We start from the raw sequence: 22,102 nt of genomic DNA, 5'->3' as shown, positions 1-22,102 counted from the left end.
TGACTTCTAGAAATTAGAAACAATAATTACGACAGGATACTTGACAGTTGCCTACGTAAGGGCCTGACCGCCTGCAGTGAACATTCCAGAGAGAAAAAACAAAAAACGCGAACTCACAGGCGTCCATAACTTTCAGCCACACTGTTCGTGTTAACAATCTTATTAAGGAAAGACGGGAAGAGAACAGAAAAAAAAAGAAACGAACAAGAACGTATAGGAGTCGGGCTCTGAGGGTTCCGTACGAACTTAATTTTGTATACAGACAACAACAACAATAATAATAATAATTATTATTATTTCGTGGTCCAGTGATCTCGTGAAAGCCTTTATTTGGACGCCAATTCGGCGACTTGCGTGTTCCCTGTTACTTAACCGGGAAAAGGGGACCCACAGCTTGACGTGCAATTCAATCCACGTGTTGTTCCTAGCGACTCCTCATATCGTTGAAAGCTAGCGACTTAAGTTAAAAGGAAGACTTAAAAATCGCTGACCCAACAAAGAGTCGATCTTGTTACCTAAAAAAGAGGCTATCCCTTTTTTCCGATTTGTTTTGAAGCTGAGAGGGTTCTTCAGGTGACAAAATAATTAGATTATCTCAGTGATTTGAAACAAGTAAAACTTCTGTCTTTTTAATAAAAGACTTATTCTTTTTACTAGGGTCAGCTACAGTTTGGAGGAGACAAGGTGGGCAGGTCTCGAATCTGAGGCCTGGCCACGACGCCTCCCCTCTCCCATCGCTGTGTTGCACCCCCCACACTAGTCATGTTTATTTTATTTATTTTGCACATACATGTAGTGGAGAAACAAAACTAGTCGATCCATCCGGAACCACAGAAACACCGCAAGGTGATAAAGTATGGCAGGCGGGCCGAGTTCAAGGTATAGGTGCGTCATGTTTCGTTCCAAATCTGGCGGGCGCCTGCCACACCGCGAACATGCCAAGTTAGTGAGGGCGTCGTAGAACCGCTCTTAAGATAATTGGCCAAATCCGGGTGACAACGCAAACGGTGCACAACCTTCGCATGTACAGTCTGCAAAAACTGCCAAAAATAAAAGCGCAAGTGTTTGGCATCTCTATATGGGAATGCCAAGGTCCAGCCTTTATCCAGAGAACCGCCTGCGACTCTGTGGCAGGAAAAGATTTCACCAATTGGTAAAGAAAGGCGTCTGAGTCACTCGCAGAAGCCGGCCGGTGTGGCCGAGCGGTTCTAGGCGCTTCAGTCTGGAACCGCGCGACCGCTACGGTCGCACGTTCGAATCCTCCCTCGGGCATGGATGTGTGTGATGTCTTCTTTATTTCCAACTTTATAATAACTATGCAATCTTAACCCACTTCCTTAAGTGATGAGTGGGTCTTAATTTTATACAACGTTAATTGCAAAAAAAATGGTTCAAATGGGTCTGAGCACTACGGGACTTGACATCTATGGGTATCAGTCCCCTAGAACTTGGAACTATTTAAGCCTAACTAACCTAAGGACATCACACAACACCCAGTCATCACGGAGCAGAGAAAATCCCTGACCCCGCCGGGAATCGAACCCGGGAAGCTGGGCGCGGGAAGCGAGAACGCTACGTTAACTGCAGCTAATTACAAATTTAATGAGCGAGCTACAGCCATAACTAGATTAACAATGGGCAACTAATTTATTATTATTAATATTTACTTTATAAGACTTACGGATAACTAATCTCTACTGCCTGCAGCGTCACAGGTGTGTCAGTAGTTTACAAACCTACTTATAGAGCCTTGCTCATCGAGCCAATCCCGATGAGGGTGTCCCTGACACTGGGCAGGCCAACGATGTTATTTGCTGCAGGTTCCTAACTAATTTCCTAATTCTAAGTCCTGCTAACTAATTCTAATCTAAGTCATATCCGGTGCTTGTCCTATATCGGTGGTGTTGTACCGCACTCCTCCTTGTCCTGTACACGGCGGATTCCAGACTGTGAGGAAAGTCTGTATGACCACGCAGTGGCGGTATGGGAATAGGGCACTGGATTCAGCCAGTATTAGGTATGTCTCAGATTGTTAGTTAATCAGTGTCCCTCAGGTATTGTTTTAACACTTTTCGTGATACCTCGTCAGCCAATTTGTTGAGAGTTTGAAAAGTGATTCCTCGTCTGAGCAAGTGGTAGGTATCATGGTCTGGTAATTGGTCACGTAATGTGGATGCTACATCATTGAAAAGGGGGCACTCGTAGACCACATGACCGGGGAGTACCCTCTGATACACGACATACACACGCGGGCGTGGTCCTCTTCCCAAACTGACATAAATATGTCGGGTAGGGCCCATTACCAGTGAGAAAATGGAAAATCCTCGGGTAGGTTTGAAGTATTTAATGCCCAGTCGTTCCCTGACATTCGGAAGAAGTTCGAATGTTCTGCGACCTGTTTCTTCTGCTTCCCACAATTCAGATGTTCAGATGTGTGCGAAATCTTAAGGGACTTAACTGCTAAGGTCATCAGTCCCTAAGCTTACACACTGCTTAACCTAAATTATCCTAATGACAAACACTCACATCCATGCCCGAGGGAGGACTCGAACCTCCGCCGGGACCAGCCGCACAGTCCATGACTACAGCGCCTAGACCGCTCGGCTAATCCCGCGCGGCTTCCCACAATTCCTGCCATAAATGCTCGCCTCTTCGCCTTATCTCACCCTTATCCTCGACACCAATGCTCAATACGTCTTCTATCTTCGCCGTATTCCCTTTTTTAGCCCAGAACCACGCAGCCTGTTCTCTAATTTTGATGTCCAGGGGGCAGAGCCCCATTATGACTAATAGGGCTCCCCCTGGAGATGTCCTGTAGGCCCCTAAAGATCTCAATATCATGTTTCTCTGAACTCTTCTCACTGTCATGGCGGACACTACCCTAGTGAGCCTGTGTCCCCAGACTGCCGAGCCGTAACCCACTACTGATGTTAGGATGCTATTATGATACAGTTTTATGAGGTGAGAGGGAAGATGAAATCTTTTGTGTCCAATGGAGATGAGATTGTTTAGTGCCTGGAGGGCTTTTTGGGTTACGGTGTCAATGTGTTTCCCGAAGTTCCACCTTTCGTCAGTGATGATTCCCAGGTACTGTGTTTCACGTCCCCGAAGAACCTGTGAGTTCCCGATTCTCACATTTGGATTTCTGATCAGCTGTCCTTTTAGCAGAATATCCTTAGGTTGTAACTCTTCAGGCTTTCCCGGCGATCTAATGACATCTTGGGTTGTCGGGTGTTCTGCCGGATATCAGCGTCGTACTTGCACGATATTTCGGTCACGTAGCTCGTGACCTGCATCGGGTGCGACCTGAGACTGCTTCTCGAGTGGACGTGGTCCAGTATTTATGCCTATGGCCTTCCCCCTCCACCAACGGCTGCAGGCGCTTCCTCTGTGGTCCGCGCCCATTCCCTACGACCTGCTGGGGCGTTGCTGCTCCGTTTTCCGTCCGCTGCGGTTCTAGGCGTTCCCTCTGCGGTCCCCGCCCACCAAACCCGCTCCTGCGGGTTTCATCTACGGTCTGGGGTACCAAGCGTTCCCCCTGAGGTCCGCGCCCGCTCACCACGACCTGTTGGAGCGTTGCCGCTCCGTTTTTCGTCCGCTGCGGCTCTGGATGTTCCCTCTGCGGTCTGCGCCCACCAGTCCCACTTCTGGGTGTTCCATCTTCGGTCTGGTGCGCCTGGCAGTCCGTCAGAGGCTCGTTTTCCATGTCTCTGGTTCTTCTGTTTGTGTAGTGTTGCAGCTGGCCCTGTTGTTCCTTTACCAATGCCAGAGCCGGATCCCAGGCTCTGCAGCAACGCCCCAGCAGATCGCAGGGAATGGGCGCCGACCACAGGGGAAGCGCCTGCAGCCGTTGGTGGAGGGGGAAGGCCATAGGCATAAATACTGGACCAGGTCCACTCGAGGAGCAGTCTCAGGTCGCACCTGATGAAGGTCACGAGCTACGTGACTGAAATATCGTGCAAGTACGACGCTGATATCTGGCAGAACACCCGACAACCCAAGTTGTCCTTAGGTTAGTTCGGTTTAAGTAGTTCTAAGTTCTAGGGGACTGATGACCGCAGATGTTAAGTCCCATAGTGCTCAGAGCCATTTGAACCACTCGCGGAAAACACGCGACCATTTGTCGCCCCAACAACCAGACATCCGCGATGGCTACACCGTTGTATCGGTGGTGATCGTCGTCGACACTACGACAGACGGCGCAGAGGGATGAGCCCGCCAGTCCTGTGGCATGAAGCCGCTGATCAGTGGCATACTTCCCACAGATCGCATAATGTCAAGTCGACCTGATATGCGTCGGAAAGAAACTGTGACGAATGTGCCGCCAAATCATAGTCCGTCACAACACAGGGAACTTGCGCTCTACGAGGTTACAGGAGACACTGTGCAGGAAAAGGACACAGAAGTCCTTTGCCCGCGGCCGGCACGTTCGTGAGAGTACGGCGCGAGCATAACAGAGTTTTGGATCGGTGGGGAGAGGGATACGGCACAAGGACGGCAAGTAAATGGCGCATAATGAAGGCCTCGACAGTGTTTATACAACATGGCCATCTAAAGTTCCGTCGCACGATAACGTACGTTCGTAAGACCAAGCCCTCCTGCACGGGGAAGGTATGTGGTAGGGTGGGGGGGGGGGCGAGTAAGTGTGCCATAGCGTACTTGGAAGATGGACCCAACCGTAAGAAAATATTCGAATGCTGCTTGAATACAACTTTCTTTCGTAATAATTGGCATCGTTAGAACCACCGCTAGACCACCAGGACTGACATATATTTGGATTATTCATCTGCAGAGTGGTTATAACTAAAGTTAAACCTTCAAACCGCTGTAGAAATAACATCACTGGTCAGAATGACGACAAATTGCAACGGAATATTATCGGAGAAGGGAGAAAACGTGTGGGAGAAGAAAAATAAATTGTTCCAAAATGTAGTAATAGATGGAGCTGTAAGCATCATAACTTAATAGTGGTCGACTACAAATGACAAATGAATCACAGAACAATGCCTAAGCTGTGCGTTTGATGTTAAACAAACTGTACTACGCAGTGTGCGTGGGTGTACAGGTGTGATACTGTTAGTTACGTAACCCCATCCTCCACGACAAGGTCATATCACATCGGATGGAAAAAATCGGTATTTAATAGTCCTGAGCCCAAAAACCGCATAAAAAGCATCAATCAAAATCAAATCGGATTATTAATTTCCGTGCGACTGCCGCAAAAGATTTTCAATTTGCTCTCCACCGTTTTCTGCAACGAGTTGAAATAGAGAAACATGTTCCACAAGTGATAGAAGTGTTTTCCGTGTCACGTTCAGAATGTGTTGCGCAATGCGTGCCTTCAGTGCAGCTAAGTTTGGAATTGGAACACTGAGCACAACATCTTTCATGGTTTAAGATCAGGTGATCGGGACGGCCAGGCTATAGGGAAATGGCGGCTGATAATTTTAACATTTCCGAAATGGCGCTTCAGCAGCTGCTTAACTGGATTTGCAGTGTGCGGAGGTGTGCCTTCTTGCATAAAAATGATCCCATCCACAGATCCATGCTGTTGGAGAGCTGGCACGACGTGGTTGCGCAAAAGACACTACTCGCGCTTACCAGTGACGGTACAGGTAAACAGATAGGAAGTGCTTGTCTCTTCGAAAAAATATGGCCCTATGATAAATGATGCTATAAACCCGCACCACACTGTGGCCTTTTCAGGATGAAGTGGTACTGGTCGATTTGCGTGTAGATTTTCCGTTGCTCGTATTCGACAACTCTGTGTACTGATGTATCCTGTCGGATGGAAGTGGGCTTCGTCTGTCCACAAAATATTCCACGGCCAATCGTTGTCCATTTCCATGCGAGCAAGAAATTCTAAAGCAAATGTCTCTATTGCTGGCAGGTCAACAGGAAGTAACTCGTGCACATGGGTAATTTTGATTGGATAGTAAAGAAGCATATTTCGTAGGATTTTACGCACCGTACTCACGGTTATGTCCAATGTTCGGGCAATTCTCCGTGCACTACACGCTTGAACTCCACCACTCGTCTTTTCCTACATTTCTGTAGGCACAGCTTCCACTGACGTCGAATCAATTCGTTTACTCTCTCTATTAGATTGCACACCAAAAGCAGCCGTCTTTTAGAGTTTCCGAATCATTTTCTCCAGACGCACGGTAGTGATCGGACCGTCACCTTTTCTCAAACCATTCAGTGTCTGGCACTTCTGCAGAGCGACGTGTGCACAGTCCTCATTCTTGTAATACAGCTTTACAAGCAGAGCGCGATCCTACATTGAGACAGTCATGGCGAACGTCACAGACGCGATAGGAGGAGAAGCCGTGTACCTGGCTTGTTTATACCAACTTCAATGCGTCGTGCGCATGACAGGTGTTTTCATTTACGTATTCTGACACATACAGGGCCATCTATTGATCAATTTTCACACTTTTTTCTTCTGCCATACGTTTTCTCCCTTCTCCGATAGTATTCCGTTGCAATTTGACGTCATTCTGACCAGTGGTGTTGTTTCTACAGCGGTTTCGAAGTTTAATTATAATCGCTCTGTATATTATAAGATATTTCCATAGTCATTCATCAAAAGCCGTAGGGTACTTCCCGTTGCCCTAGAATCATAAAATTTCACAAGAAGCGACGTTTTACAGTACAAGTAATGGAAAATCTCCGAAAATTGTTAATTTGTAATTACATCATGTAAAAAATATTTTTTGCAATTTGTTGCCTGTCTCGCTGTCTTTCAATCTGATAAGACCCCTTTTTCTCAGGAACAAGTAGAGGTATCAAGCTGAAAGTTAAGTACTGAGGTATATAGTCACTTGAAAGTGTAAATAATTTAAGCTTCTAGGTCAACGCAGTCAAAAGATAGGGACGTATAGGTCACATACTTTGAGACTCGCAAACTTTGTCAAGCAGCTCTCTTTGCGATGATAAAAACTGGAATTACTTCTACATAGAGAAAAACTTTCTGAAAACATTTCAAAATAACAGAGTTTAACAGCTTAATTCTTTCAGATATTTCAAAACTTTATTTTTTTCTAAAGAAATAAGAATTTAATAGCTGCAATTATTTTACAACGTAAAGTCATATCTGAGATTTCGACAAATAATTGTTTCACAAATGACATCTATGAACAAATAATTATGTAATATTTTTCAGTTATCTTATAAATAGCAACAGTTTCGTATATGTGAAATGCAACATCTTTATGTTTGGATGTTCTTTGTCGTCTAGGAAGTTTGTCAACAAAGTGAGGCAAAAAATGTGTACACTTCTACGAGGGTTGGAACTTTAATAGTGGCAACTATTTATTTACAGCTCGTACAAAATAGATACCTGTTTCAAAGTTTTACTGACCTTCAAAGTAGTCACCAGCATTGTGTATAACCCGTTGCCAGCGATGTGGAAGTCGTAGGATACTCTTAGCAGTGCCAGTTGTGTTGACAGTTCGAGCGGCTCGGTCTATTGCCCGATGAATTTGTAGCAGTTCTGAAGCGAATGCCGTGAAGTGTTTCCTTCAGTTTATAAATCCAGTTGAACTTACGAAGGCTTAAGTCAGGGGAGTGCAGCAGGTGGTATAGCATTTAGCAGCCCCATTAGGCAAACAAATCAGTAACATTGTCCTGCAAAATTATGGTCAGGTCCTGCAGAAAGTGTACTCACTTTTGTCTCTACGCTGTTCATTTTTGGAACACAGCCTGCGACCCGCTTAGAGACAGAAGTTATGACAGTTTCTGCAGTACCTGACCATCATTTTGCAGGACAATGCTCAAGCACGTACAGTGGAAACTATTACTGATTTGTTGGAGATGCTAAGTGCTATACCACCTACTGCACTCCCCTGACTTAAGCCCTCGTAAGTTCAACCTGATTTCTAAACTGAAGGAAACACTTCACGGCATTCGCTTCAGAACTGCTACAGATTCGTCGGGCAATAGACCGAGCCGCTCTAACTATCAACACAACTGGTAGTGCTAAGAGTATCCTACGACTTCCACGTCACTGGCAACGGGTTATACACAATGCTGGTGACTACACTGAAGGTCAATAAAACTTTGAAACACGTATTTATTTTGTACGAGCTGTAAATAAGTAGTTGCCACCATTAAAGTTTCAACCCTTGTATAAATATATGGACAGGACAAAAACATGGAGACACCATAAACACAACACATTTCCACGCCTAATAGGGTGTGGGAAACAAGTTGACAATAGAAACAGCTTTCAGTCGTCTCGTAATGGATAAATACGGGTCCTGTATGGTTTTCAAGGAAATCTTATTCCATTCTTCCTGCAAAATAGTGGAAAGTTCAGGTATCGATGGTGGAGATGGATAGCGATCTCTCCAGATTAGACCACAAATATTCAATAATATAGACATCAGTTGACTGTGGTGACCAGGGGGGAGAGGGGGGGAGTGCACCAATTCATCCTCGTCCTCACAACATCAGTCACGGACGACGATGTGAACAGTAGCCCTGTCCTCTTGAAGCACAGCATCACTAGTGGGGAACAAGCATTGTACTACTGGATGGACCAAATCAGTCATTGGTGACACAACCCTTGACAGTAAAGCGACCTTGTAGCGTAACAGTGGGGTCCATGGAACACCACATACAGCTGCCCAAATCACCACCGAGCCCCGTCATGTTTCACTCTTGGGCTTTAAACTCTGCCAGAAATTAGAAACAGTCCTAAATAAGACTCATCCAACCAAATGACTTCCTTTCATTGCTCCATAGTCGAAGTTTTCCTGACACTGGGGTTTTGCGTTACTGTTTGGTTCTGGAATTCCAGCGCTCTGCGGTTACCAGTTTATGGGACTCCCTTCGTGCAGTATCGGTCCTGACAGGGTTCGCGGATGCGGCATTCAGTTTTGCGGTGACTTCTGCATCTGTCGTCCTCTTATTTTTCTTCATAGTCTTTTCCAGTGACCGTCTGTCACGATCAATCAACACACACTTTCGTCCATGGTCTGACTTAGCTGATGACGTTTTTCCACTTTTCACCTACGCGGCATAAATTTTCGAAACAGTGACTCTTGCAACACGAAACACTTTGGTTTCCTTGGTTACAGAAGCACCCACCATACGAGCGCAAACAATTCGCCCGAGTTCGAATTCACTTAGCTCCCACATGATACACTCACGGCAAGCCCATAACGCTCAAACTCTTAAACTGGTCTCTCCACCGTAATGGTGTGTGTCCTGTAACTCTTCGGCGGCCGATTTTTCCTCCTACCATTGTTCTTCCCGTTGCCTCTGGCCTTCTGGCAATGTGAGCAAAATATTTCAGCTAATATTGTCTGACAAATGTCGACAATCTTGTTCAGATTCTAGCAGCCTTAGTATCGACTCATTACGCTCTTCATGTATGTAACTGCTGCTGTAAACAGTAACTAATGTTCGGTTTTGTATAAATTGTATAATCACAATAGGCCACCAATGTGCTCTTAACAGGGCCAGTACTAAACTAAATATACACTACTGGGTATTAAAATTACTACACCACGAAGATGACGTGCTACAGACGCGAAATTTAACCGACAGGAAGAAGATGCTGTGATATGCAAATGATTAGCTTTTCAGAGCATTCACACAAGGTTGGCGCCGGTGGCGACACCTACAACGTGCTGACATGAGGAAAGTTTCCAACTGATTTCTCATACACAAACAGCAGTTGACCGGCGTTGCCTGGTGAAACGTTGTTGTGAAGCCTCGTCTAAGGAGGAGGAATGCGTACCATCACGTTTCCGACGTTTATAAAGGTTGGATTGTAGCCTATCGCGATTGCGGTTTATCGTATCGTGACATTGCAGCTCGCGTTGGTCGAGATCCAATGACTGTTAGCAGAATATGAAATCGGTGGTTCAGGAGGGTAATACGGAACACCGTGCTGGATCCCAAAGGCCCCGTATCACTAGCAGTCGAGATGACAGGCACCTTATCCGCATGGCTGTAACGGATCGTGCAGCTACGTCTCGATCCCTGAGTCAATAGATGGGGACGTTTGCAAGACAACAACCACCAGCACGAACAGTTCGACGTCGTTTGCAGCAGCATGGACTATCAGCTCGGAGACCATGTCTGCAGTTACCCTTGAAGCTACGCCACAGACAGGAGCGCCTGCGATCGTGCGCTCAACGACGAACCTGGGTGCACGAATGGCAAAACGTCATTTTCTCGGATGAATCCAGGTTCTGTTTACAGCATCAATATGGTCGCATCCGTGTATGGCGATATCGTGGTGAACGCACATTGGAAGCGTGTATTCGTCATCACCATACTGGCTTATCACCCGGCGTGATGGTATGGGGTGCCATTGGTTACACGTCTCGGTCACCTCTTGTTCGCACTGACGGCACTTTGAACAGTGGTCGTTACACTTCAGATGTGGTACGACCCGTGGCTCTAACCTTCATTAGATCCCTGCGAAACCCTACATTTCAGCAGGATAATGCACGACCGCATGTTGCAGGTCCTGCACGTGCCTTTCTGGATACAGAAAATGTACGACTGCTGCCCTGGCCAGAACATTCTACAGATCTCTCACCAATTGAAACCGTTTGGTCAATGGTGGCCGAGCAACTGGCTGGTCACAATACGCCAGTCACTACTCTTGATGAACTGTGGTATCGTGTTGAAGCTGCATGGGCAGCTGTACCTGTACACGCCATCCAAGCTCTGTTTGACTCAATGCCCATGCGTATCAAGGCCGTTATTATGGCTAGAGGTGGTTGTTCTGGGTACTGATTTCTCAGGATCTCTGCACCCAAATTGCGCGGAAATGTAATCACATGTCAGTTCTAGTATAATATATTTGTCCAATTAACACCCGTTTATCCTCTGCATTTCTTCTTGCTCTAGCAATTTTAATGGCCAGTAGTCTAAAAAAATTAAGTAGACTGATCAAGCAATTTTTTTTAATGTTTTTAATTTTTTTTAAAGCGTTCACAATGTAACGTATGGCAATTTCCAAATATCTCAGTTACATTTCATAGAATTAAGTAGCACGAAACTAAGGACCTCGAAAATGTCGTTGACTTCCAGAAACTACAAGCTATCTTTACGACAGGATACCTGGCAGTTGCTGATTTCCTGCAGCGAACTTTCCAGCCTGGAACACCAAGCCGCATGGTGCAGTGGTTAGCACACTGGATTCGTATTCGGGAGGACGACGGTTCAATACCGCGTCCGGCCATCCTGATTTAGGTATTCCGTGATTTCCCTAAATTGCTCCAGGCCAATGCTGGGATGGTTCCTTTGAAAGGGCACGGCCGACTTCCTTCCCTGTCCTTCCCTAAACCGATGAGACCGATGACCTCGCTGTCTGGTCTCCTCCCCCACAACAACCCAAACCCAGTCCAGCCTGGAGGAAACGCGAATTCACATGCTGACCGTGCCTAATGTCATCAACAAATTCTACACTGCTCGTGTCAACGATCATAGTAAGCCAATACGGGATCGGAACGATCGTACATTAAAAATAAAAATAATAAAAACCGGAAAGGCTGATTTCAATAACGTAAGTAGAAATGACCGAAAAAACTAGCATTTCATTCATTTACAACCACGTATAGCCTTATACAGGTAGTAGTGAGTGCACAATACGATGTTATATCGTATGAATCATCAGTTTGTCAAACTGGCTACGAAGTTTTTCGGAACGGAGTCCTTGTATAAGAATTTATCGGTTCACTTGCCGCGTCAGATTCGCAGATAGACAGGGGAGCCACTTAACAATTCTGGCTTCTCTGACGAAGGCCAACACCACCGAGGCATCCCAGGCTGTATGGTCTGCCTAAAATACACAAAGACGATGTCTGATCAAGGCCAATTATTAGTGCTAAAGGCTTTCCTACATATAGGCTGGCAAAGAATCTAACTAAACTATTGACACCTATAATTGGTCGCAGTAGACATCATGTTAAAAATTCACAAATGTTTGTTGATATCAAAAAGCAAATGAGGATAGGCCCGAGTGCAGTCTTGGTTAGCCGTGACGTCGTATCCCTGTCTGCGACAGTACCATTGGAAGACACATTAAAACTGTTGGCCACCCACTTCTCCCCAAAAATTCTGAAATTATTACGGCACACTTTGACGACCATGTATTCCTTCTAGGGTGTAAATTACTGTGAAATGACTGATGTAACATTCGTGGGTTCGCCACTGTTACCAGCCGTAGCTAGCTTTTTCATGGAAGATTTTAGAGAGAGAGCGTTGAACAGTGCTCCGTTCCGGCCATCTTGCTTCTTCAGATATGCTGACAGTACATTTTTAACCTGGCCGCTTGATAGAGATACGCTGAGCAGTTCGTTGATCATTCGAATGGTATATACATCCCAAAGTAAGATTTACAATGGTGGTGGAGAAGAACGCGTAATTACCTTTCATAGATGAACTGGTCGAAAGGAAATCAGATGGACGACTGTGTACAGAAAACTGACGCATACAGATCTGTATCTCAATGGGCGTAGCTTTCACCATCATCAGAAGAGTGCTAAGTCGAACACCTTAGTACACAGAGCCAGAACTATTTCAGACATGGACCACCTCAGTTCCAAGATCAAGCAACTGAGGACAGTGTTCAGGAGGAACGTGTATTCTGGCCGTGACATTAGGTCAACGCTGTTGAGACAACCAATACGAGATGCCGTACAAACATGCCAAGAGGACCAACACGTAGCGTGGCTTCCATTCTGCAGGGCAACAACAGCCATGATTTCGCCTAAACAAGCAGGAAATGAGACTAGTCTTCCGGCCACCCAGAAGAATTAAGGAAATATTACAATCCATTAAGGACAATCTCGGGAATTTATAACATTCCACGCCAGTGTGGCAAGAATTACTTATTTCAGTCTATAGGGACGATTGCCCATCGTTACGTCCACGATCAACTGCACTGGCATTTGTATGAATCAGCAGTGTTTTTTTTTCCTTTATTGTTATTTCATACCCCTGTCCCCCGTGTTCAGGGGTGGGCTGGCAGCGGCACAATTCGCCGCTCTTCAGCCAAGAGACTACATGAAATATCACAGGATAACAGTATATACATGAAATATGGGGTAAGAGATGAAGTTTACACATGAGGGGGGGAAACAATGGGACTTAAAATATACAAAACGAGGGGAACTATGATGAGACACGTTTACATAAAATCCATATATAATTAAAATGACACTCGATGGAGATGTAGCACATAAACACTGCCGGCATGAAGAGCACAATTAAAAATGGTGTTGACAGTAATGAGAGAACACGAAACGACGACACTGGACACACATAGCACTGATGGTACTCGTACATACACAGTGAGCACCAAAACATGACACCGTAGCTGGATTAAAATTGGAAGGACCTGCCAAAAACAGGGGGAGGGGGGGGGGCTGTCAGAGAGGAAGGAGAGAGAAAGATAGGAGAGTCGGTGGAGATGGATGGGCAGGAAGAAGCGGAATGGGGGAGTCTGTAGCACACCAGAGGTCAGGAGACATGGAGGGTGGGGAGGGAGCAGCCTAGGAGGCAGCGCAAGGACTGGGAAGGGAGAAGTGAGAAGGACAGTGGGGGTAAGAGGAAGGAAACAGCAGAGGGAGAGGGGAAGGAGAGGGATCCCAAGGGAGGAGAGAAGAGGAAGAGGAGGGTCAGAGTTGGAAGGAAGAATAAATATTGGGGCGAAGCACATCATCCATGACGAGGAGATATTGGAAGTTTCTTTCAGATAGGAGTTGGAGGGTGTGGAGTTGGAGAGAGGGTGGGACACATCGGTAAAGCCGCAGGACCAGGAGTGGAGTGGAGAGGAAAGGAGACACCAGAAGTATCGAGGTGGCAGTTGGTGTAGAGGATCAGATGTGTTCAAGGAAAAGGAGGAGATGTGGGAAGGGGATTAGGTAATAGAGGATCCTCATGGGGGACAGGAGACAGATACAGAAAGCGAGGTGGAGCATGTGGCATTCAAGGAACTGGAGGGCTTTATGGAACTTAGAAGGGGTAGAGATCCAGGCAACAATGACGTAACAAAGGATGTGACAGATCAAGGATTTTTAGGTATGAAGGATGGTGGAAGGATGCAAGCCCCATGTCCAGTTACACAGGAGTTTCAGGAGGTGGAGTCTATTGTGGGCTTTGGATGGTAAGGAGGTAGGGAGTCCATGTGAGGTGATGTCCAAGGGTGAGGGCAAGGTATTTCAATGGCGAGGTAGAAATCATGGAGCCAGAAGGAGGGGGAGGTACATACTATAATGATTGTCTGGGTTTTGGAAGAATTGATTCAAAGCAGCCACTGGTTGCACCATGCGGTAAACTGGTTTAGGTGGATTTAGAGATAATGCTGGGATCATTGAAGGATAGAGGGCAAGGAAGGCGGTGTCATCAGCATATTGAAGGAGGTGGACAGCTGGGAGTGGTTTGTACATATCAGTGGTGTACAGGAGATACAGGAGAGAAGAAAGGACAAAGCTCTGGGACACACCTGTTATAGGACAGAAGATGCAGTAATTGGTATTATGAATGGGGATATAGGAACAGCAGTACGAGAGGAAGGAAGCAGTAAGACATATGATGCTAATAGGAAGGGCATAAGTTTGGAGCTTGAAAAGGAGTCCAGAATACCATACACAGTCACAGGCATTCTGGAGGTCAAGGGAAACGAAAATAGCAGAGCAATAGGAGTTAAGTTGGAGAGAGAGAGAGAGAGAGGTGCATAAGGTTAAGGACTGGCCACCAACTGAGTAGGAGGGCAGGAAACCACCCTGGGTAAGAGAAAGAAATTGGTGTTGAGTTAGGTCGTGATGGATACGGCAGGAGGGGATGAACTCGAAGACCTTACCAAACATGGAGATGGGGCATATGGGGCAATGGGATGATAGGAGGATGTGTCGGAAGGGGGTTTGTTAGGTTTAAGGAACAACAGGTGATGGAAGTCTTCACAGGTTGGGGTAAAAGCTGGTTGAGAGGATGATGGTGTTGTACATGGTGGCAAGGTTGGCAAGGAAGGAGAGATGGCATTCCTTGAGGCAGCAGCAGGTGATGCAATCGTCACCAGGGGCAGTGTTGCATTTGAAGTGGAGGATGAGTGTAATATGTCTTGTGTTGTGATATGAGTGTTCATTTCTGAGGGCAGTAACTGGTCAAAGTACTGGATGCTGGGAACAAGTGGTGGGACAGTGTTATCAGTGTGGTCAAGGACAATGGGAAAGAGGGAGTAATCAAAGTGAGGGTCATCAGTTAAGGAGAAGACTTCAGAGAGGTGGGAATCAAAATGGTTAACTTTACTGAGGTTCTCAGGGAAAGGGTGGTTGTCATGGAGTCATGGAGGAGTGAGTAATGAGGGGCAGGATGCCTAAAAGTAAGGTGGTGGAAGGCAGACCAGTACTTGGAGGAATTGGCAGGGAGGGAGGTGCTGAGTTGTGTGCATGTATGGCGCCAGTCCTGGCGTTTCCTTGCTGTCAGAATGTTTCGAACATGTCTTTGTAATTGCTGGTGGCAGAGGAGTGTGTTCCACTCACGAGTGCAGAGAAGGGAATGATAGAGCCGGTGGGACTCATAGAGAAGGAATATGTCCTGTGGAGGAAGGGTAGGGTGGTGGGGATTGATTACTTTGGTGGGAATGTGGGCTGTCGCAGCATCAGAGCATCAGTCTTCTAGAGCAAGGATGAGGTGTGAGTGATGTCATCAGGATAAAGGAAGGGGAAGGATAGCTTCCAACCTGAATATTGAATGATTCCCAGTAGGCATTCCAGTCAGCACAGCAGTAGTTGTGAGTAACCATGGGAGGGTTTACAGGATGGGGAGCTGTGGGAGGTCAAGGAGCAAAGGAGATGGTGAGAGGGACTGGAAGTTGGTCACTGCCAATGGCATTGAGGACTTCTGCAGTGATATGCCCAAGGGGGTTGGGGGAAGTGAGGACGACATTGGGGGGGGGGGATGCTGAGGGAAGGGTACAAGGTCGTCTTGAAGGGTGGAAAGAAACTGTTACCACTGCCAGAAGGTGGCAGGGTCGCAGCTATGATTATTAGGTCTGCAGCAATCACATAAGTGGAGAATGTGTCATCAATATGGGACATAAAGTCATAGGGGATGGGAGCAGCAGGACAGATTTATATGGTGGCACAGGTGACAGTGAGGGTGGGAAAAAAGATGATGAGAATCAGGTGTTCAGTAGGATCATTGAACAGGGGTTGTGGCCAAATGGGGATATGCTTAATGTGGCCAATAGTGACCCCACCTCTCGCTAAGAGGTGGAGTTTATCAATAGGATGGAGGACATAGAGAAAGGTGCAGACAATGTGGTAAGGTTGAATTGTTGGGGTGGAGGGGTTGATCAATGGGACAAATGGGGACAGTGAGCTCTGGTTTGGTTGGAGAGTTCTGCCTTACAGTTAGAAGGAAAGGTGGGGTGGGCTTCATTACATGTACTACAGAAATGAGGGGAGGTGAGGGGTACACTGTTTGATGAAATGAGAGGCTTTGCAGTAAGGGTAGGTGGGAGGATTTTTATGGGGTGGAGGTAAGGTGATCATTATAAACCAAGCACTTTTGGCACTGGCAGGACTGGAAAGGAGATTGGGAAGCTTCAACAGGGTGGTGGCATTTAGAAATAAGAGCTAACTGGGTGAGTAGGTGGCTGATGGAGGAGGGGGATTCAGTGAAGACATGCATAAGGAAGGCAGGTCTGGAGTCACTGTAGATGCAGCAGACGGAATGTATTTCAAGGTCAGGGTGAGTATTCAGTTCTGCCAACACCTCTGCCTCCGTGACCACTGGTCTGAGCTTTGTGATCATGGCAGTGAGGGTTGAAGGATGGTGATGGGGTAGGGACTGGTGGGTTGAGGAGCTGGTAAGGAAGACTGTAAGGGTGGCATGGGAACCAATGGTGACATGGCAGATCTTTTTGAGGAGGTCAGTGTGGAGGATCTGATAAGGGTAAGGTCCTTGTGAGGAATGAGTTGGGAAATGTGGTCACTGGAGAAGTATTTGCGGTTTTCCAAGATGAGGGTGCAGACATCAAGGAACTTGAGGTCAGGGCAGGAGAGGACGAAGGTGTGCATGGTGGGGGGGGGGTTGGATGCAGGAATAGGGGTGGTATCCATGAGGGGTCAGAAGGGGTGGGATGGGCAGCACCCTTTTAGTGGAGGGGGCAGGAGTGGGGTTGACACTAGTCATTTGGTTTTTTTAGTAAAAGTGGCCTGGGAAGAAGAGTGAGGGGTAGGCTGGAGTTGGAGATGATGGAAGGTGGGCGCTGCTTGGGATGTGGAGATGCCAACAGGTGGTGTCAGTGAATCGTCTGGGGTGGCAACTGTAGCCCAGCAGGCTACAACCTGGGCTGGTGAAAGAGGTGGCGGGGTTGTAGGACGACTGAGGAGAGGGAAACCAATGAAGATGGGTGGCAGGAGCAGAAGTGGGTGTGGGAGAGAAAGCAGGAGAAGAAGCAGAAGTGCACTGATAAATATGGGGTACAGGATGGGGGAGGAGATGGAGGGGGATGAAACAGTAATGCAGGGAGGCTGGGTATAAGGAGGGGGGCAGAAGAAGTACTCCATGAAGCGATGGTGGGGGCAGGGGAGAGGGAGGTGTAGATGTTGGTGGTGGTTAGAGTGTCCATGTTTAAATGGAGATGAGTGTACCAGCGACAGGCGTCACCAATGTAGGGAAACTACGAATTGGGAGACGACACAGAACAGGCAAAGACGAAGATGAAGATACTGAGTGGCGACGATGACGTTGGGCAGCAGTGGCAGGCATCCAGCAGCAGACCCTGAAGTGACGTGCAGTGATGACAACAACAGCAGACGGGCAGCAGTGATATGGTACAGAAGACAGCTACTGAGCTTCCAACTGGAGATCAGGTACTGATAGCCCAATCGACAAATTCTTCCGTGTGGAAGGAGGGATTCACATCCTTGGCATAGTCAGCAGTGGTTTTCTTCCTAAATTGTTTTTAAATTCACCATCTGGGGCGGGCTGGCAGCAGCATAGGCACTGCTCTTCAACCGAGAGACATACAAGTATATAACAGCAAGACATTTAGAACAACATAAAGGAGAAAACATGGCGGAACATAGGTATAAAATATATAATAACACTAAATTCGAAAAACACTAATGATCTCTGGTGACCGTTCTACCTGTCACAGAAAACTGCAACTACAATCATTTAGATACCCACCAATGGAGTGTACTCGTAAGAATTTACATTGATCGTGTCTTCTGGTTGTTTCTGCTTCTTTTGTCAGACGGTGTATTTCATTTTGTGCTGACATATTTTAACATATTTCACCATAATTAAATCTTCTGCATTATTTAACTTACTTTTTACCCTTCTTAATATTTCCTCGCCCCTCAGAAGGACGATCACTTAGAAGAATTTCGGTGGCGACCTAAAATAAAAATTGAAGACATGTAATAAATTATCTCTAAAAATCATATTCAAGTGTAATAAGATGTTTTCAACTGCACTTTGAGATGGATTATGAAAGACGTGCTTCTTGGTAGTTTTCTGAGAGTCTGAGTTTCAGTTTTCAAAAATAAAGCAGTTACGACACAATATTACGTGTAGCATTGTAGAAGTCAGTATTGTTTGTAGGAAAAGGGTTTGTGTGCAGTGGAGGTTGGCGGTGGGACAAACAAAAGATTAGCGGCCTGAAGTTTCCCCTCTACTTGTGCATTCTACCGATTCAGATGTAGGGAGTGTATGTGTCGATTATGGTCCGCCAGTTAGTACTTCTGCAAATATACTTCTCGAGTTTGCCACTGGATAATATTGTGCAAGTCCCACAAAATATCATCGATACAACTGTTCGACGGCTTTGTGTGGTGATAGTTGCTGTTGTCATTACTGGAAGACGCGACTTGCAGAAGTGAAAACAGCAGTTACCACCAGACGAAGCCGTCGAGCAGATGCATCGATGATATATTGTGGGATTTGCACAATATTATCGAATGGCAAACCCGAGAAGTGTATTTGCAACAGCTTCGTCGGAAACGCCTGAAAGGTCACTACTCTTCATGTTAGTGACGCCTCCTGTAGAGCCGGAAGATAAAAGTGATCTTTATTTTTCACGCGCTGTTCGAGAGTGGAATAATAGAGTATTATTGTGAAAGTGGTTCGATGAACCCTTTGTCAGGCACTTAAGCGTGATTTGCAGAGTAGCCATGTAAATGTAGACGTAGATTGGCTCATGTTTGTATCTTGCGGGTAGGTATCTTTTTCAGTGACAGTGAGCAGCTTCGTAAAACAAATTCCTCTACCACGTGAATGAAATTGCGAAACGAATTTCGATCTTCAAATATATGTAATGAAGTACGTTTTGTCATATTGTCGGCAGTCAATGCAACGCGCATCGTATGCTATCATGTATGCGCAAACGAGCGTAACACACTACACTGTAACAACACTAAAGAGCTAAGGAAGCTGGTACACCTGCTTAATATTGTGTAGTGCCCCCGCGAGTACGCAGAAGTGCCGCAAAACGACGTGGCATGGATTCGACTAATGTCTGAAGTAGTGCAGGAGGGAACTGACACCATGAATCCTGCAGGGCTGTCCAGATATCCGTAAGAGTACGAGCAGGTGGAGAATTCTTCTGAACAGAACGTTGCAAGGCATCCCAGATATGCTCAATAATGTTCATGGCTGGGGAGTTTGGTGGCCAGCTCAGAAGAATGTTCCTGGATCCACTCTGTAGCAATCCTGGACGTATGGAGCGTCGCACTGTCCTGCTGGAAGTCCGTCGGAATGCTCAGTGGACATGAATGGATGCAGTTGATCAAACAGGATGCGTACGTACGTGTCATCCGTCAGAGTCGTGTCTACCCATATCGTGGGTCCCATATCACTCCAACTACACATTCGTTACATCATTACAGAGCCTCTACCACCCTGAACAGTCCCCTGCTGACATTCAGGGTCCATGGATTTCCGAGGTTGTTTCCATACCCGTACACGTCCATACGCTCGATACAATTTGAAACGAGACTCGTCCGACCACGCAGTATGTTTCCAGTCATCAACAGTCCAATGTCGGTGTTGACTGGCCCAGGCAAGGCGTAAAGATGGTGTCGTGAAGTCATCAGGGGTACATGAGTGGGCTATCGGCTCCCAAAGCCCATTTCATTGATGATTCGCTGAATGTTTCGCACGCTTACACTTGATACCCCAGGATTAGAATCTGCAGCAATTTGCGGAAGGGTTGTACTTCTGTCAAACTGAACGATTCCATCCAGTCGTCGTTGGTCCCGTTCTTGCAGGATTTTTTACTCCGGCCGCAGCGATGTCGGAGATTTGATGTTTTACCGGATTCCTGATATTCACGGTAGACTCGTGAAATGGTCGTACCGGAAAATCCCCATTTCATACCTCGGAGATGCTGTGTACCATCGCTCGTGTCCCGACTGCAACACCACGTTCAAACTCACTTAAATCTTGATAACCATTGTAGCAGCAGAAACCGATCTAACAACTACGCTAGACGCTTGTTGTCTTATATAGGCGTTAACTGTTTACATATCTCCGTATTTGAATAAGCATGCCTATACCAGCTTCTTTGGCGCTTCAGTGTATATTCAATTTAAAACCGAAAATCGGATGAAAACGCAAGTGTGTTAAGGAATAACTTCTACTAATATGTGTATTAGATCGTTGTACAGCTTTATGTAGTTTTCCCCTGCCAGAAATTCGCTGTTCAAACCATCGATGAGTCCAGAATCTCCTTCGCGATTTTCTCTGCTCTTAATCGTCAGTCACTAACAGCGTTTAAGAGGACTATGTTGCACGCGTCCACTTTCGTGAAGTAACTGTAGTCTGCGAGGCAAATAAGCCTGCCGGTCCCGTGAGTCGATGGCGCTGTTTCTCGAAAGGTCGGATATCCCGACCGCGTCCACGTCAACGTTAGCTGCCTCGCCTCGTGGGAGGACTGCTGGATTACAGTTTGGCGTCCCATCGACATATGATCCGTCATTGGAGACGGAGCACAAGTTCGGATTACGGAAGGATGCAGAAGGAAATCCGCCGTGCCCTTTTCACAGGAACCATCCCGGCATTTTCCTGGAGTGATGTACGGAAATCACGGGAAAACTAAATCTGAATGGCCGGAAGGGGATTTGAACCGTCGTCCTCCCAGATGCGAGTCCACTGTGCTAAATACTTCTCCATCTCGCTCGGTTTACGTAAACACAGCACCCGTCCCGTATTTTTCGGGAAAGTCACGATTTTTGTAACTTTGTCAATAATTTTTCAAAGGTAATTCGGGACACCTATTGTCCCAGATCTAACAATAATTGTAACACGATTTATCCCATATTAGAAAAAATTGGCTCTGAGCACTATGGGACTTAACATCTATGGTCATCAGTCCCCTAGAACTTAGAACTACTTAAACCTAACTAACCTAAGGATAGCACACAACACCCAGTCATCACGAGGCAGAGAAAATCCCTGACCCCGCCGGGAATCGAACCCGGGACCCCGGGCGGGGGAAGCGAGAACGCTACCGCACGACCACGAGCTGCGGACCCCGAATTAGATATGTATTTCACCTGTGTCAGTTTGTTTTATTATTACTTTCAGTTAGCTTGGTGAAACTGCTTGATGAAGAGATTCTACTGTTAGAAAGAGCACCCATTTACATTTTTGCGTAGAAGGCACTTTGTAAGTAGGCTGTTTATGTTTTCTTATTGGCAACGTTACGTAGCGCTCTGTATGAAAATCACTGGCTGTGCTGTGTGCAGTCTGTGGCTAGTTTGCATTGTTGTCTGCCATTGTAGTGTTGGGCAGCTGGATGTGAACAGCGCGTAGCGTTGCGCAGTTGGAGGTGAGCCACCAGCAGTGGTGGATGTGGGGAGAGATATGGCGGAGTTTTGAAATTTGTAATACTGGATGGCATGAACTGCTATTTATATTATGATTATTAAGGTAAATACATTCTTTGTTCTCTATTAAAATCTTTCATTTGCTAACTATGTCTATCAGTAGTTAGTGCCTTCCATAGTTTGAATCTTTTATTTAGCTGGCAGTAGTGGCACTTGCTGTATTGCAGTAGTTCGAGTAATTAAGATTTTTGTGAGGTAATTGATTTGTGAAAGGTATAGGTTAATGTTAGTCA

Source organism: Schistocerca cancellata, chromosome 9 (genome assembly GCF_023864275.1).
Source record: "Schistocerca cancellata isolate TAMUIC-IGC-003103 chromosome 9, iqSchCanc2.1, whole genome shotgun sequence".
Classification (NCBI taxonomy): Eukaryota; Metazoa; Arthropoda; class Insecta; order Orthoptera; family Acrididae; genus Schistocerca; species Schistocerca cancellata.
Note: the sequence above shows the minus strand (reverse complement) of the source record.